Source organism: Aegilops tauschii, chromosome 5 (assembly GCF_002575655.3).
Source record: "Aegilops tauschii subsp. strangulata cultivar AL8/78 chromosome 5, Aet v6.0, whole genome shotgun sequence".
NCBI lineage: Eukaryota > Viridiplantae > Streptophyta > Magnoliopsida > Poales > Poaceae > Aegilops > Aegilops tauschii.
Genome location: NC_053039.3, coordinates 241500844 through 241520388, shown reverse-complemented (window position 1 = coordinate 241520388; position 19545 = coordinate 241500844).

Below are 19545 nucleotides of genomic sequence, written 5' to 3'. Positions count from 1 at the left end.
CTGATAACATAATTAGATCATATAACAATCCCTCAACATGCAACAAAGAGTCACTCCAAAGTCATTAATAGCGGAGAACAAACGAAGAGATTATTGTAGGGTATGAAACCACCTCAAAGTTATCCTTTCTGATCGATCTATTCAAGAGTATGTAGTAAAATAACACGAAGCTATTCTTTTCGTTCGATCTATCCTAGAGTTCGTACTATAATAACACCTTAGGACACAAATCAACCAAAACCCTAATGTCACCTATATACTCCAATGTCACCTCAAGTATCCGTGGGTATGATTATATGATATGCATCACACAATCTCAGATTCATCTATTCAAACCAACACAAAGAACTTCAAAGAGTGACCCAAAGTTTTTACCGGAGAGTCAAGACGAAAACGTGTGCCAACCCCTATGCATAAGTTCACAAGGTCACTGAACCCGCAAGTTGATCACCAAAACATACATCAAGTCGATCACGTGAATATCCCATTGTCACCACAGATAAGCACATGCAAGACATACATAAAGTGTTCTCAAATCCTTAAAGACTCAATCCGATAAGATAACTTCAAAGGAAAACTCAATCCATTACAAGAGAGTAGAGGGGGAGAAACATCATAAGATCCAACTATAATAGCAAAGCTCGCGATACATCAAGATCGTGTCATATCAAGAACACGAGAGAGAGAGAGAGAGAGAGAGATCAAACACATAGCTACTGGTACATACCCTCAGCCCCGAGGGTGAACTACTCCCTCCTCATCATGGAGAGCTCCGGGATGATGAAGATGGCCACCGGTGATGGATCCCCCTCCGGCAGGGTGCCGGAATAGGGTCCCGATTGGTTTTTGGTGGCTACAGAGGCTTGCGGCGGCGGAACTCCCGATCTAGGTTTCTTTCTGGGGGTTTATGTATTTATAGGAATTTTTGGCGTCGGTCTCACGTCAGGGGGTCTCCGAGTCGTCCACGAGGCAGGGGGCGTGCCCAGGGGGTAGGGCGCGCCCTCCACCCTCGTGGACAGCTCGGGACTCTTCTGGCCCAACTATTTTACTCCGAGGGCTTCTTTTGGTCCATAAAAAGTTATCAAAAATTGGCACGTCAATTGGACTCCGTTTGGTATTCCTTTTCTGTAAAATTCAAAAACAAGGAAAAAACAGAAACTGGCACTAGGCTCTAGGTTAATAGGTTAGTCCCAAAAATCATATAAAATAGTATATAAATGCATATAAAACATCCTAGATGGATAATATAATAGCATGGAACAATCAAAAATTATAGATACGTTGGAGACGTATCAAACATCCCCAAGCTTAATTCCTGCTCGTCCTCGAGTAGGTAAATGATAAAAACAGAATTTTTGATGTGGAATGCTACCTAACATATTTATCAATGTAATCTTCTTTATTTTGGCAAGAATATTCAGATCCATAAGATTCAAAACAAAAGTTTAATATTGACATAAAAATAATAATACTTCAAGCATACTAACAAAGCAATCATGTCTTCTCAAAATAACATGGCCAAAGAAAGCTTATCCCTACAAAATCATATAGTCTGGCTATGCTCCATCTTCATCACACAAAATATTCAAATCATGCACAACCCTGATGATAAGCCAAGCAATTGTTTCATACTTTAGTATTCTCAAACTTTTTTAACTTTCATGCAATACATGAGCGTGAGCCATGGACATAGCACTACAGGTGGAATAGAGTGGTGGCTGTGGAGAAGACAAAAAGTAGGAAGATGGTCTCACATCAACTAGGCCCATCAATAGATATCAATGTGAGTGAGTAGGGATTGCCATGCAACGGATGCACTAGAGCTATAAATGTATGAAAGCTCAACAAAAGAAACTAAGTGGGTGTGCATCCAACTTGCTTGCTCACGAAGACCTAGGGCATTTTGAGGAATCCCATTATTGGAATATACAAGCCAAGTTCTATAATGAAAAATTCCCACTAGTATATGAAAGTGACAACATAGGAGAGTCTCTATCATGAAGATCATGGTGCTACTTTGAAGCACAAGTGTGGTAAAAGGATAGTAGCATTGCCCCTTCTCTTTTCTTTTATGGCCTCTTTTTTCTTTTTTTTTTCTTTTTCGTCCTGAGTCTCATCCCGACTTGTGGGGGAATCATAGTCTCCATCATCCTTTCCTCACTGGGACAATGCACTAATAATGAAGATAATCACACTTTTATTTACTTACAACTCAAGAATTACAACTCGATACTTAGAACAAAATATGACTTTATATGAATGCCTTCGGCGGTGTACCGGGATGTGCAATGAATCAAGAGTGACATGTATGAAAGAATTATTAAGGTGGCTTTGCCACAAATACGATGTCAACTACATGATCATGTAAAGCAATATGACAATGATGAAGCGTGTCATAATAAACGGAACGGTGGAAAGTTGCATGGCAATATATCTCGGAATGGCTATGGAACTGCCATAATAGGTAGGTATGGTGGCTGTTTTGAGGAAGGTATATGGTGGGTGTATGGTACCGGCGAAAGTTGCGCGATACTAGAGAGGCTAGCAACGGTGGAAGGGTGAGAGTGCGTATAATCCATGGACTCAACATTAGTCATAAAGAACTCATATACTTATTGCAAAAATCTATTATTTATTGAAATGAAGTACTACGCGCATGCTCCTAGGGGGATAGATTGGTAGGAAAAGACCATCGCTCGTCCCCGACCGCCACTCATAAGAAAGACAATCAAAAATAAATCATGCCCCGAATTCATCACATAACGGTTCACCATACGTGCATGCTACGGGAATCACAAACTTTAACACAAGTATCTCTCAAATTCACAACTACTCAACTAGCACGACTCTAATATCACCATCTTCATATCTCAAAACAATCCTAAGGAATCAAACTTCTCATAGTATTATGCACTTTATATGAAAGTTTTTATTATATCCCTCTTGGATGCCCATCATATTAGGACTAAATTCATAACCAAAGCAAATTACCATGCTGTTCTAAAGACTCTCAAAATAATATAAGTGAAGCATGAGAGTTCATCTATTACTTCAAAATAAAACCACCGTCGTGCTCTAAAATGATATAATTGAAGCACTAGAGCAAATGACAAACTACTCCAAAAGATATAAGTGAAGATCAATGAGTAGTTGAATAATTATGTAACTATATGAAAACTCTCTAACATTTAAGAATTTCATATCTTGGGATTTTATTCAAACAGAAAGCAAAACAAAATAAAATAAAATGATGCTCCAAGCAAAACACATATCATGTGGTGAATAAAAATATAGCTCCAAGTAAAGTTACCGATGAACGAAGACGAAAGAGGGGATGCCTACCGGGGCATCCCCAAGCTTAGGCTCTTGGTGGTCCTTGAATATTACCTTGGGGTGCCTTGGGCATCCCCAAGCTTAGGCTCTTGCCACTCCTTATTCCATAGTCCATCGCATCTTTACCCAAAACATGAAAACTTCACAACACAAAACTCAACAGAAAACTCGTAAGCTCTGTTAGTATAAGAAAATAAATCACCACTTAGGTACTGTTGTGAACTCATTCTAAATTCATATTGGTGTAATATCTATTGTATTCCAACTTTTCTATGGTTCATACCCTCCGATACTACTCATAGATTCATCAAAATAAGCAAACAACACGTAGAAAACAGAATCTGTCAAAAATAGAACAGTTTGTAGTAATCTAGTAACTTTCCATACTTCTGTAACTCCAAACATTCTACCAAAATAGGAAAACCTGAGCAATTTGTGTGCCAATCCAGAGCAAAAAGAATCAGTTCAAAATCACGTTTCTGTGAATTATCAAAACTAATTTACTGGGTGCAAAAGTTTTTGATTTTCAGCAGGATCAACACAACTATCACCGTAAACTATCCTAAAGGTATTACTTGGCACTTTATTGAAACAAAAGCTATAAAACTTGATTACTACAGTAGCATAATCATACAAAAATAGTAAAGGTAAATATTGGGTTGTCTCCCAACAAGCGCTTTTCTTTATTGCCTTTTTAGCTAGGCATGATGATTTCAATGATGCTCACATAAAAGATAAGAATTGAAACATAAAGATAGCATCATGAAGCATATGACAAGCACATTTAATCCTAACCCCCTTCTTATGCTTAGGGATTTTGTGAGCAAACAACTTATGGGAACAAGAATCAACTTGCATAAGAAGGTAAAACAAGCATAACTTCAAGATTTTCAACACATAGAGAGGAAACTAGATATTATTGCAACTCCTACAAGCATATATTCCTCCCTCATAATAATTTTCAGTAGCATCATGAATGAATTTAACAATATAACCATCACATAAAGCATTCTTTTCATGATCTACAAGCATAGAAATTTTATTACTCTCCACATAAGCAAATTTCTTCTCATTCGGAATAGTGGGAATATCATAAAAAACTCAAATACTATAAATTGTTTCCACATTAAAAGAATAATGTTCAGAAAAGGGTAATCATAATCATGACAAGTTTTGTAAACATAATCATCACTACTTTTTATAACATAAGTATCATCACAATAATCATCATAAGTAGCAACTTTGTTCTCATCATAATCAATTGAAACCTCTTCCAAGATAGTGGAATCATTACTAAATAAAGTCATGACCTCTCCAAATCCACTTTTATAATTATCACAATATGATTCAACATCCTCCAAAATAGTGGTACCATTACTTCCTAAAGTTGACACTCTTCCAAACCCACTTTCATCAATATAATCATCATAAATAGGAGGCATGCTATCATCATAATAAATTTGCTCATCAAAACTGGGGAGACTAAAAATATCATCTTCATTAAACATAGCATCCCCCAGCTTGGGACAAACATTAATTGCAACAAATAAATTCTCAAACATGTCATTCTCATCAAAGATAGCATCCCCAAGCTTGGCCCTTTTCATATCATAAGCATAATTACTCTCATCATTAATAGTATGGATAGCACCAATAGTATAGCAATTATCATCATCACAATGAGTAATAGGAGCAACATCATTTGGGAGGGATACCTTTTTGCCTTTGCTTCTCCATCTTTTCTTTTTCTTCTTCACATTAAGTATGGGTTTAATCCTCCTTTTGGAGCTCCTTATTAATGAGATTGGTTGAATAGAAGGCTCCTCCTCGTTACCTGATTCATCATAAGAAATAATAGGAGGATATTGGGAAGTCTCTTCCCTTTCATTAGTATTCTCTTCATCTTCTATTTATTTTCTTGTCTTTATGTAATTGGCAATATAAGGATTTTCAATGCAATTCACCGCACAATACATATAAATTTCCTCTAGATCAAAATCAAGAACTTTATTAAGGACAAATTCTGGAAGATCCTTAGTTATACGTTTCATTTCTTCATAGCCCACAAGAAAACTAAGTTCATTATGATGTGCAAGGGAAATCAAGTCATCACAATTTTTGGACACGATTCGATCATGAAACAATTTGCATTGGGGATTTAAATGATCACGTTCATTGCAAAGTTCACAAGGATGGCAAAGAAATTTTAAATTTTCAGCACAAACATCTAGCCTTTCTTGCAACCATTTAGTTTCTAAATACTTATTCCTCTTGCAAAATCTATCTTCCCTATTTGGTGTGTACTTGCAAACTCTATGTACTCCACAAAAGTTGACATGCTTATAAGAGACATTTTCATCATGACTAGTGCAATCATCATTAGTACTATGGATATTCAAAGAGTTCATACTAACAACATTGCAATCATGCTTATCATTCAAAGATTTAGTGCCAAACATTTTAATGCATTCTTCTTCTAGCACTTGGGCACAATTTTCCTTTCCATCATTTTCACGAAAGACATTAAAAAGATGAAGCATATGAGGCACCCTCAATTCCATTTCTTTTGTAGTTTTCTTTTATAGACTAAAATAGTGATAAAACAAGAAACAAAAGGATTCGATTGCAAGATCTAAAGATATACCTTCAAGCACTAACCTCCCCGGCAACGGCACCAGGAAAGAGCTTAGTTGACGGGGTGTTAGTGCCGCTTACCTAGCCTCACCGGCAACGGCGCCAGAAAAGAGCTTAGTTGATGGGGTGTTAGTGCCGCTTACCTAGCCTCCCCGGCAATGGCGCCAGAAAAGAGCTTGATGTCTACTACACAACCTTTTTCTTGTAGACGTTGTTGGGCCTCCAAGTGCAGAGATTTGTAGGACAGTAGCAAATTTCCCTCAAGTGGATGACCTAAGGTTTATCAATCCATGGGAGGCGTAGGATGAATATGGTCTCTCTCAAACAACCCTGCAACCTAATAACAAAGAGTCTCTTGTGTCCCCAACACACCCAATACAATGGTAAATTGTATAGATGCACTAGTTCGGCAAAGAGATGGTGATACAAGTGCAATATGGATGGTAGATATAGGTTTTTGTAATCTGAAAATATAAAAACAGCAAGGTAACTAATGATAGAAGTGAGCACAAACGTTATTGCAATGCTTCGAAACAAGGCCTAGGGTTCATACTTTCACTAGTGCAAGTTCTCTCAACACTGATAACATAATTAGATCATATAACAATCCCTCAACATGCAACAAAGAGTCGCTCCAAAGTCACTAATAGCGGAGAACAAACGAAGAGATTATTGTAGGGTATGAAACCACCTCAAAGTTATCCTTTCTGATCGACCTATTCAAGAGTCCGTAGTAAAATAACACGAAGCTATTCTTTCCGTTCGATCTATCCTAGAGTTCGTACTAGAATAACACCTTAAGACACAAATCAACCAAAACCCTAATGTCACCTAGATACTCCAATGTCACCTCAAGTATCCGTGGGTATGATTATACGATATGCATCACACAATCTCAGATTCATCTATTCAAACCAACACAAAGAACTTCAAAGAGTGCCCCAAAGTTTCTACCGGAGAGTCAAGACGAAAACGTGTGCCAACCCCTATGCATAAGTTCAAAAGGTCACTGAACCCGCAAATTGATCACCAAAACATACATCAAGTAGACCACGTGAATATCCCATTGTCACCACAGATAAGCACATGCAAGACATACATCAAGTGTTCTCAAATCCTTAAACACTCAATCCGATAAGATAACTTCAAAGGGAAAACTCAATCCATTACAAGAGAGTAGAGGGGGAGAAACATCATAAGATCCAACTATAATAGCAAAGCTCGCGATACATCAAGATCGTGCCATATCAAGAACACGAGAGAGAGAGAGAGATCAAACACATAGCTACTGGTACATACCCTCACCCCGAGGGTGAACTACTCCCTCATCGTCATGGAGAGCGCCGGGATGATGAAGATGGCCACCGGTGATGGATCCCCCCTCCAGCAGGGCGCCGGAACAGGGTCCCGATTGGTTTTTGGTGGCTACAGAGGCTTGCGGCGGCGGAACTCCCGATCTAGGTTTCTTTCTGGGGGTTTATGTATTTATAGGAATTTTTGGCGTCGGTCTCACGTCAGGGGGTCTCCGAGTCGTCCACGAGGCAGGGGGCGTGCCCAGGGGGTAGGGCGCGCCCTCCACCCTCGTGGACAGCTCGGGACTCTTCTGGCCCAACTATTTTACTCCGGGGGCTTCTTTTGGTCCATAAAAAGTTATCAAAAATTGGCACGTCAATTGGACTCCGTTTGGTATTCCTTTTCTGTAAAATTCAAAAACAAGGAAAAAACAGAAACTGGCACTAGGCTCTAGGTTAATAGGTTAGTCCCAAAAATCATATAAAATAGTATATAAATGCATATAAAACATCCTAGATGGATAATATAATAGCATGGAACAATCAAAAATTATAGATACGTTGGAGACGTATCAAACATCCCCAAGCTTAATTCCTGCTCGTCCTCGAGTAGGTAAATGATAAAAACAGAATTTTTGATGTGGAATGCTACCTAACATATTTATCAATGTAATCTTCTTTATTTTGGCAAGAATATTCAGATCCATAAGATTCAAAACAAAAGTTTAATATTGACATAAAAATAATAATACTTCAAGCATACTAACAAAGCAATCATGTCTTCTCAAAATAACATGGCCAAAGAAAGCTTATCCCTACAAAATCATATACTCTGGCTATGCTCCATCTTCATCACACAAAATATTCAAATCATGCACAACCCCGATGATAAGCCAAGCAATTGTTTCATACTTTAGTATTCTCAAACTTTTTTAACTTTCATGCAATACATGAGCGTGAGCCATGGACATAGCACTACAGGTGGAATAGAGTGGTGGCTGTGGAGAAGACAAAAAGTGGGAAGATGGTCTCACATCAACTAGGCCCATCAATAGATATCAATGTGAGTGAGTAGGGATTGCCATGCAACGGATGCACTAGAGCTATAAATGTATGAAAGCTCAACAAAAGAAACTAAGTGGGTGTGCATCCAACTTGCTTGCTCACGAAGACCTAGGGCATTTTGAGGAATCCCATTATTGGAATATACAAGCCAAGTTCTATAATGAAGCCAAGTTCTATAACTTACTTGCTTGCTCACGAAGATCCGAAGGCAAAACTTTTGTTGCTAAATTCGGAAATTTTCTGGAGAAGGAGTTTCTCTCGAAGAAGTGAGTGGGAGGAAAGTAGAACTTGATGAGGTAACTGTACCTACTCCCTTATTGGAAAGTAGTTCATCACAGAAACCAGTTTCTGTGACACCTACGCCAATTAGTGAGGAAGTTAATGATGATGATCATGAAACTTTAGATCAAGTTATTACTGAACCTCGTAGATCAACCAGAGTAAGATCCGCACCAGAGTGGTACGGTAATCCTGTTCTGGAGGTTATGTTACTAGACCATGACGAACCTACGAACTATGAAGAAGCGACGGTGAGCCCAGATTCCGCAAAATGGCTTGAGGCCATGAAATCCAAGATGGGATCCATGTATGAGAACAAAGTATGGACTTTGGTTGACTTGCCCGATGATCGGCAAGCCATTGAAAATAAATGGATCTTCAAGAAGAAGACTGACGCTGACGGTAATGTTACTGTCTATAAAGCTCGACTTGTTGCGAAAGGTTTTCGACAAGTTGAAGGGATTGACTACGATGAGACCTTCTCACCCGTAGCGATGCTTAAGTCTGTCCGAATCATGTTAGCAATTGCCGCATTTTATGGTTATGAAATTTGGCAAATGGATGTCAAAACTGCATTCCTGAATGGATTTCTGGAAAAAGAGTTGTATATGATGCAACCGGAAGGTTTTGTCGATCCAAAGGAAGCTAACAAAGTGTGCAAGCTCCAGCGATCCATTTATGGACTGGTGCAAGCCTCTCGGAGTTGGAATAAACGCTTTGATAGTGTGATCAAAGCATTTGATTTTATACAGACTTTTGGAGAAGCCTGTATTTACAAGAAAGTGAGTGGGAGCTCTGTAGCATTTCTGATATTATATGTGTGGATGACATATTGCTGATTGGAAATGATATAGAATTTCTGGATAGCATAAAGGGATACTTGAATAAGAGTTTTTCAATGAAAGACCTCGGTGAAGCTGCGTATATATTGGGCATCAAGATTTATAGAGATAGATCAAGACGTTTAATTGGACTTTCACAAAGCACATACCTTGACAAAGTTTTGAAAAAGTTCAAAATGGATCAAGCAAAGAAAGGGTTCTTGCCTGTGTTACAAGGTGTGAAATTGAGTAAGACTCAATGCCCGACCACTGCAGAAGATAGAGAGAAGATGAAAGATGTTCCCTATGCTTCAGCCATAGGCTCTATCATGTATGCAATGCTGTGTACCAGACCTGATGTATGCCTTGCTATAAGTCTAGCAGGAAGGTACCAAAGTAATCCAGGAGTGGATCACTGGACAGCGGTCAAGAACATCCTGAAATACCTGAAAAGGACTAAGGATATGTTTCTCGTTTATGGAGGTGACAAAGAGCTCATCGTAAATGGTTACGTCGATGCAAGCTTTGACACTGATCCGGACGATTCTAAATCGCAAACCGGATACGTGTTTACATTGAACGGTGGAGCTATCAGTTGGTGCAGTTCTAAACAAAGCGTCGTGGCGGGATCTACATGTGAAGCGGAGTACATAGCTGCTTCGGAAGCAGCAAATGAAGGAGTTTGGATGAAGGAGTTCATATCCGATCTAGGTGTCATACCTAGTGCATCGGGTCCAATGAAAATCTTTTGTGACAATACTGGTGCAATTTCCTTAGCAAAGGAATCCAGATTTCACAAGAGAACCAAGCACATCAAAAGACGCTTCAATTCCATCCGGGATTTAGTCCAGGTGGGAGACATAGAAATTTGCAAGATACATACGGATCTGAATGTTGCAGACCCGTTGACTAAGCCTCTTCCACGAGCAAAACATGATCAGCACCAAGACTCCATGGGTGTAAGAATCATTACTGTGTAATCTAGATTATTGACTCTAGTGCAAGTGGGAGACTGAAGGAAATATGCCCTAGAGGCAATAATAAAGTTATTATTTATTTCCTTATTTCATGATAAATGTTTATTATTCATGCTAGAATTGTATTAACCGGAAACATAATACCTGTGTGAATACATAGACAAACAGAGTGTCACTAGTATGCCTCTACTTGACTAGCTCGTTGATCAAAGATGGTTATGTTTCCTAGCCATAGACATGAGTTGTCATTTGATTAACGGGATCACATTATTAGGAGAATGATGTGATTGACTTGACCCATTCCGTTAGCTTAGCACTTGATCGTTTAGTATGTTGCTATTGCTTTCTTCATGACTTATACATGTTCCTATGACTATGAGATTATGCAACTCCCGTTTACCGGAGGAACACTTTGTGTGCTACCAAACGTCACAATGTAACTGGGTGATTATAAAGGTGCTCTACAGGTGTCTCCAAAGGTACTTGTTGGGTTGGCGTATTTCGAGATTAGGATTTGTCACTCCGATTGTCGGAGAGGTATCTCTGGGCCCTCTCGGTAATGCACATCACTTAAGCCTTGCAAGCATTGCAACTAAAGAGTTTGTTGCAAGATGATGTATTACGGAACGAGTAAAGAGACTTGCCGGTAACGAGATTGAACTAGGTATTGAGATACCGACGATCGAATCTCGGGCAAGAAACATACCGATGACAAAGGGAACAACGTATGTTGTTATGCGGTCTGACCGATAAAGATCTTCGTAGAATATGTGGGAGCCAATATGAGCATCCAGGTTCCGCTATTGGTTATTGACCGGAGACGTGTCTCGGTCATGTCTACATAGTTCTCGAACCCGTAGGGTCCGCACGCTTAACGTTACGATGACGGTTATATTATGAGTTTATATGTTTTGATGTACCGAAGGTTGTTCGGAGTCCGGGATGTGATCACGGACATGACGAGGAGTCTCAAAATGGTCGAGCATAAAGATTGATATATTGGACGACTATATTCGGACACCGGAAATGTTCCAGGTGATTTCGGAGAAAACCGGAGTGCCGGAGGGTTACCGGAACCCCCCCGGGAGAAGTAATGGGCCTTATGGGCCTTAGTGGAGAGAGAGAGGGGCAGCCAGGAGGGGCCGCGCGCCCCCTCCCCCTCTGGTCCGAATTGGACTAGGAGAGGGGGGGCGGCGCCCCCCTTTCCTTCTCCCGCTCCCCCTTCCTTTCCCCATCCTAGTAGGAGTAGGAAAGAGGGGAGTCCTACTCCTACTAGGAGGAGGACTCCTCCTGGCGCGCCAACAAGGGCCGGCCGGCCTCCCCCTTGCTCCTTTATATACGGGGGCAGGGGGGCACCCCATAGACACAACAATTTATCTATTGATCTCTTAGCCGTGTGCGGTGCCCCCCTCCACCATATTACACCTCGATAATATCGTAGCGGTGCTTAGGCGAAGCCCTGCGTCGGTAGAACATCATCATCGTTACCACGCCGTCGTGCTGACGAAACTCTCCCTCAACACTCGGCTGGATCGAAGTTCGAGGGACGTCATCGAGCTGAACGTGTGCTGAACTCGGAGGTGCCGTACGTTCGGTACTTGATCGGTCGGATCGTGAAGACGTACGACTACATCAACCGCGTTGTGTTAACGCTTCCGCTTTCGGTCTACGAGGGTACGTGGACAACACTCTCCCCTCTCGTTGCTATGCATCACCATGATCTTGCGTGTTCGTAGGAAATTTTTGAAATTACTTCGTTCCCCAACACTAGGACATCCAGTTGATGGGGCTCCGCCCAAGGAAGAATGGCATGCTTGAGGTGCTCTTCCTGTCATCCAGATTGCCTGCCATGTCCGAAGCGCTGAAGCCCACAAGCTCCAGGTTGTCCCCATGGCGGAATGTGTATCCATAGTTGAGTGTCTCTGTGAAGTACTAGAGCACATGCTTCACCGCGGCGAGGTGCACAACCGTCGGCACCTCCATGAAATGGCTAACAAGGCCATTTCATAGGCGATATCAGGACGAGTATGCACGAGATACCTGAGACTTCCGACTGCGATGCGATAGAACATGGCATCGGTGGCTGGCATTGAGCTCGCCTTGCTTAACCTACACTTCAGCTCGAGCGAAACCTCACGCCGGTTGCAGCCACTATGCCCGCCTTGTCCAGCAGCTTGGTGGCGTACACGGCCTGATCGATGGTGATCTTGTGCTCAGTCCGGTACACCTTGACACCGAGGTAGTACGTCAGCAACCTGAGGTTGCTCATCTGGAAGATGCTCTTAAGCTCGTCCTTGAAGTAGTGCAACTCCTCCAGGTTCTCGCCGGTGAAGATGAGGTCATCCACGTATACACCAACGAGGACCGGTATGTGCCCGTGCCGTGCGTGTACCCGCGCAGCTGCAGGTTAAGTCGAGCGATGCGAGGTTGGCGTTCCATGCACTGTAGCGTTGCCGAGGCATGCCTGTTGTGTGAGCCATCGCCGTCGATCGACATGGTCCCGGCTGAACCCGAAGCTCTGATGCCGCGTGTTGCTGTTGACTCTCGCTCTCAGCTCACCGATCACGAACGAAATTCAGAGAGTGAGACAAGGAATATGTTGGGGAACGTAGCAGATATTCAAAATTTTCTACGCATCACCAAGATCAATCTATGGAGTTTACTAGCAACGAGAGGGAAGGAGTGCATCTACATACCCTTGTAGATCGCGATGCGGAAGCGTTGCAAGAACGCGGATGAGGGAGTCGTACTCGTAGCGATTCAGATCGCGGTTGATTCCGATCTAAGCACCGAAGAACGGTGCCTCCGCGTTCAACACACGTGCAGCCCGGTGACGTCTCCCACGCCTTGATCCAGCAAGGAGAGAGGGAGAGGTTGGGGAAGACTCCATCCAGCAGCAGCACGACGGCGTGGTGGTGGTGGAGGAGCGTGGCAATCCCGCAGGGCTTCGCCAAGCACCGCAGGAGAGGAGGAGGACTTGGTAGAAGGGAAGGGCTGCGCCAGAACTTGGGTTGTGGCTGCCCTCCCACCCCTCCACTATTTATAGGTGGGAGGAGAAGGGGGGCGGCCCCTTAGATCTCATCTAGGGTTGGGGGCGGCGGCCAAAGGGGGGAGGAGAAGTCAAGTGGAGGCCCTCCCCTTTAGGGTTTCCCCTCTCCCATGCGCATGGGCCTTGGGGGGGCTGTTGCCCCTGGCCCATTAAGGCTAGGGAACCCCCTTACAGCCCATACTGCTGTATTGGACGTGGCGGAACATTTTCCGGACCTCCGGACCCCTCCGGAATCCTTCGGAACCTTCTGGAAGCTTCCCGGTACAATACCGAAAAAACCCGAACTTTTCCCGGAACCCGAACAACAACTTTCCATATATAAATCTTTACCTCCGGACCATTCCGGAACTCCTCGTGACGTACGGGATCTCATCCGGGACTCCGAACAACATTCGGTAACCACGTACATGCTTTCCCTATAACCCTAGCATCATCGAACCTTAAGCGTGTAGACCCTACGGGTTCGGGAACCATGCAGACATGACCGAGACGTTCTCCGGTCAATAACCAACAGCGGGATCTGGATACCCATGTTGGCTCCCACATGTTCCACGATGATCTCATCGGATGAACCACGATGTCGGGGATTCAATCAATCCCGTATGCAATTCCCTTTGTCTATCGATATGTTACTTGCCCGAGATTCGATCGTCGGTATCCCTATACCTTCTTCAATCTCGTTACCGGCAAGTCTCTTTACTCGTTCCGTAACTCACAATCTCGTTACCGGCAAGTCTCTTTACTCATTCCGTAACTCACATCATCCCGTGATCAACTCCTTGGTCACATTGTGCACATTATGATGATGTCCTACCGAGTGGGCCCAGAGATACCTCTCCGTTTACACAGAGTGACAAATCCCAGTCTCGATTCGTGCCAACCCAAGAGACACTTTCGGAGATACCTGTAGTGCACCTTTATAGCCACCCAGTTACGTTGTGACGTTTGGTACACCCAAAGCATTCCTACGGTATCCGGGAGTTGCACAATCTCATGGTCTAAGGAAATGATACTTGACATTAGAAAAGCTCTGAGCAAACGAACTACACGATCTTGTGCTAGGCTTAGGATTGGGTCTCGTCCATCACATCATTCTGCTAATGATGTGATCCCGTTATCAACGACATCCAATGTCCATGGTCAGGAAACCGTAACCATCTATTGATCAACGAGCTAGTCAACTAGAGGCTTACTAGGGACATGGTGTTGTATATGTATCCACACATGTATCTGAGTTTCCTATCAATACAATTGTAGCATGGATAATAAACGATTATCATGAACAAGGAAATATAATAATAACCAATTTATTATTGCCTCTAGGGCATATTTCCAACAGTCTCCCACTTGCACTAGAGTCAATAATCTAGTTCACATCACCATGTGATTAACACTGACAGGTCACATCACCATGTGACCAACATCCAAAGAGTTTACTAGAGTCAACAATCTAGTTCACATCACTATGTGATTAACACTCAATGAGTTCTGGTTTGATCATGTTATGCTTGTGAGAGAGGTTATTAATCAACGGGTCTGAACCTTTCAGATCCGTGTGTGCTTTACGAATATCTATGTCATCTTGTGGATGCTACCACGCGCTATTTGGAGCCATTTCAAATAATTGCTCTACTATACGAATCCGGTTTACTACTCAGAGTCATCCGGATTAGTGTCAAAGTTCGCATCGACGTAACCCTTTACGACGAACTCCTTTTCACCTCCATAATCGAGAAAATTCCTTAGCCCACTAGATACTAAGTATGAGTTCGACCGCTGTCATGTGATCCATTCCCGGATCACTATTGTACCCCTTGACCAACTCATGGCAAGGCACATTACATGTGCGGTACATAGCATAGCATACTATAGAGCCTACGTCTAAAGCATAGGGGACGACCTTCGTCCTTTCTTTCTCTTCTGCTGTGGTCAGGTCTTGAGTCTTACTCAATACTCACACCTTGTAACACAGCCAAGAACTCCTTCTTTGCTGATCTATTTTGAACTCTTTCAAAATCATGTCAAGGTGTGCGTTCTTTGAAAGTATCATCAGGTGTCTTGATCTATCTCTATAGATCTTGATGCCCAATATGTAAGCAGCTTTATCCAGGTCTTCGTTTGAAAAACTCCTTTCAAACAACCCTTTATGCTTTCCAGAAATTTTTACATCATTTCGGATCAACAATATGTCATTCACATATACTTATCAGAAATGTTGTAGCGCTCCCACTCACTTTATTGTAAACACAAGTTTCTAACAAACTTTGTATAAACCCAAAAACTTTGATCACTCCATCAAAGCGTATATTCTGACTCCGAGATGCTTGCTCTAATCCATGGAAGGATCACTGGAGCTAGCATACCTTTTAGCATCCTTAGGATCGACAAAACCTTTCTGATTGTATCACATACAACCTTTCCTTACGAAAACTGGTAAGGAAACTTGTTTTGACATCCATCTGCCAGATTTCATAAATGCAGCTAATGCTAACATGATTCCGACGGACTTAAGCATCGCTACGGATGAGAAAATCTCATCGTAGTCAACTCCTTGAACTTGTGAAAATACTCTTTGCCACAAGTCGAGCTTCATAGACGGTAACATTACCGTCCACGTCCGTCTTCTTCTCAAAGTTCCATTTATCTCGGATTTCATGGCTTCTAACCATTTGTCAGAATATGGGCCCACCATCGCTTCTCCACAGCTCATAGGTTCATCGTTGTCCAACAACATGACTTCCAAGACAGGATCACGTACCACTCTGAAGTAGCATGCATCCTCGTCGTCCTACGAGGTTTGGTAGTGACTTGATCCGAAGTTTCATGATCACTATCATAAGCTTCCACTTCAATTGGTGTAGGTGCCACAGGAACAACTTCCTGTGCCCTGCTACACACTAGTTGAAGTGACGGTTCAATAACCTTATCAAGTCTCCACCATCCTCCCACTCAATTCTTTCGAGAGAAACTTTTCCTCGAGAAAGGAACCATTTCTAGAAGCAATTACTTTTGCTTCCAGATCTGAAATAGGAGGTATACCCAACTGATTTTGGGTATTCTATGAAGATGCATTTATCCGCTTTGGGTTCGAGCTTATCAGCCTGAAACTTTCTCACATAAGCATCGCAGCCTCAAACTTTTAAGAAACGACAACTTAGGTTTCTCTAAACGGTGTCGTCTCAACGGAATTGCGTGGTGCCCCTTTTAAAGTGAATGCGGTTATCTCTAATGCCTAACCCATAAACGATAGTGGTAATTCGATAAGAAACATCATGGTATGCACCATATCCAATAGGGTGCAGCTATGATGTCCGGACACACCATCACACTATGGTGTTCCAGGCGGTATTAATTGTGAAACACTTTCCACAATGTCTCAATTGTGTGCCAAACTCGTAACTCAGATACTCATCTCTATGATCATATCACAGACATTTTATCCTCTTGTCACGACGATCTTCAACTTCACTCTAAAATTACTTGAACCTTTCAATTATTCAGACTTGTGTTTCATCAAGTAAATACACTCAGCATCTACTCAAATCATCTGTGAAGTAAGAACATAACGATATCCACTGCATGCCTCAGCACTCAATGGACTGCATACATCAAAATGTATTACTTCCAATAAGTTGCTCTCTTGTTCCATCTTACTGAAAACGAGGACTTTCAGTCATCTTGCCCATGTGGTATGATTTGCATGTCTCAAGTGATTCAAAATCAAGTGAGTCCAAACAATCCATCTGCATGGAGTTTCTTCATGCATATATACCAATAGACATGGTTCGCATGTCTCAATCTTTTCAAAAAACGACTGAGTCCAAAGATCCATCTACATGGAGCTTCTTCATGCGTTCTATACCAATATGACTCAAATGGCAGTGCCACAAATATGTGGTACTATCATTATTATCTTATATCTTTTGGCATGAACATGTGTATCACTACGATCGAGATTCATTTTAGGTGCAAGACCATTGAAGGTATTATTCAAATAAACAGAGTAACCATTATTCTCCTTAAATGAATAACCGTATTGCGATAAACATAATCCAATCATGCTCAACGCAAACACCAAATCTCGATGGTAGAGGGAGCATGCGATGCTTGATCACATCAACCTTGGAAACACTTCCAACACATATCGTCATCTCACCTTTAGCCAGTCTCCATTTATTCCGCAGCTTATATTTCGAGTTACTAACACTTAGCAACCGAACCGGTATCTAATACCCTGGTGCTGCTAGGAGTACTAGTAAAGTACACATTCATATAACGTATATCCAATATACTTCTGTCGACCTTGCCCGCCTTCTCATCTACCAAGTATTTAGGGTAGTACTCGTTCCGTAACTCACATCATCCCGTGATCAACTCCTTGGTCACATTGTGCACATTATGATGATGTCCTACCGAGTGGGCCCAGAGATACCTCTCCGTTTACACGGAGTGACAAATCCCAGTCTCGATTCGTGCCAACCCAACAGACACTTTCGGAGATACCTGTAGTGCACCTTTATAGCCACCCAGTTACGTTGTGACGTTTGGTACACCCAAAGCATTCCTACGGTATCCGGGAGTTGCACAATCTCATGGTCTAAGGAAATGATACTTGACATTAGAAAAGCTCTGAGCAAACGAACTACACGATCTTGTGCTAGGCTTAGGATTGGGTCTCGTCCATCACATCATTCTCCTAATGATGTGATCCCGTTATCAACGACATCCAATGTCCATGGTCAGGAAACCGTAACCATCTATTGATCAACGAGCTAGTCAACTAGAGGCTTACTAGGGACATGGTGTTGTCTATGTATCCACACATGTATCTGAGTTTCCTATCAATACAATTCTAGCATGGATAATAAACGATTATCATGAACAAGGAAATATAATAATAACCAATTTATTATTGCCTCTAGGGCATATTTCCAATAGAATACCGTAGTTCTGCTGCTTCTCTATTCTTCTCTTCCTATTATTCTCGCCCCTCCCCCCCGCCGATTTTCAGGGGGTGCGGGCCCTTCCTTCCCAATCCTTAATTCTAGGATGTCGATAACCACTGAACGTTCGGTCTGTGGACCTCCCAGACCGAACGAGAGGTTCGGCACGATAGGTTTCCCCCGACGAACGATTTCGTTCGGGGGGAGAGGCCTGCCTGCCCGAACACTCCTTCCCGTCGCCTCCATGGCCTCCCAGCCCGAACTATCCTTCCCGTCGCCTACGGGCCCTTTTTATGTAGAAATAAAAAAGAGAAGAAAAGCCCAAAAGTGCACACATCGAAAAAAGCCCTTTTTTGCTGTGATAAATAAGCATTGGTCTTTTGCACGAAAAAATTGCCATGGGATTTTGCCAATATGAAAAAAGTTGCCATGTTCAAGTTTATGTTTTCAAATGGCGCAAAAATGAAGTAATGGCAAATTTGAATCTTTACGTAGTGGCAAAAAAATGTAAAACACACACAAAAAGTGTACCATATATTGTTTGGGAGAAATTGCCATGTTTCTTAAAAGTAATTTACCGTGGTTCCATGAATGACGAAAAAGTAAAAAAAATCCATGGATCATATGTAAAGCAAAAAATGCAAGGAAATTAGAGTAAATTGGCATCGTCCCATAAAAGTTAATTTGCCATGAAAAAAAATTGCCACTAGCGATTATATTGACATGTATGCAAAAGCTAAAGATTACAGTGGCAATGTAGGTAATTTTGCCATGTGAAAAAGGTAAAATTTGCCACGGAAGAAAAAGTAAAAATCTCACAGAAAAAAGGAGGTTAAAAAGAAATTGACATGGCATTATAATTAAATTTGCCATGTCAATATAGTAAAAATTGCCATGGCAAATTAAAAGAATTTTTTTCCATATTTTTTATGCCATTTAAAGGTACTATATTGCCATGGTAACATAGGTAAATTTGCCATGTCAAGAAGAAAAAATTGCCATGAAAAAAGTAAGTAAAATTGTCACTAAAAACAACACTTGCCATGGCAAAAAACAATTTTTTAATGAAGGAAAAAGTCATTAAAATTTTGCCATGGTAAATTTCTTTCTTTTAGATAAATACTTTTGCCATGGCAAAATCATGCACAAATT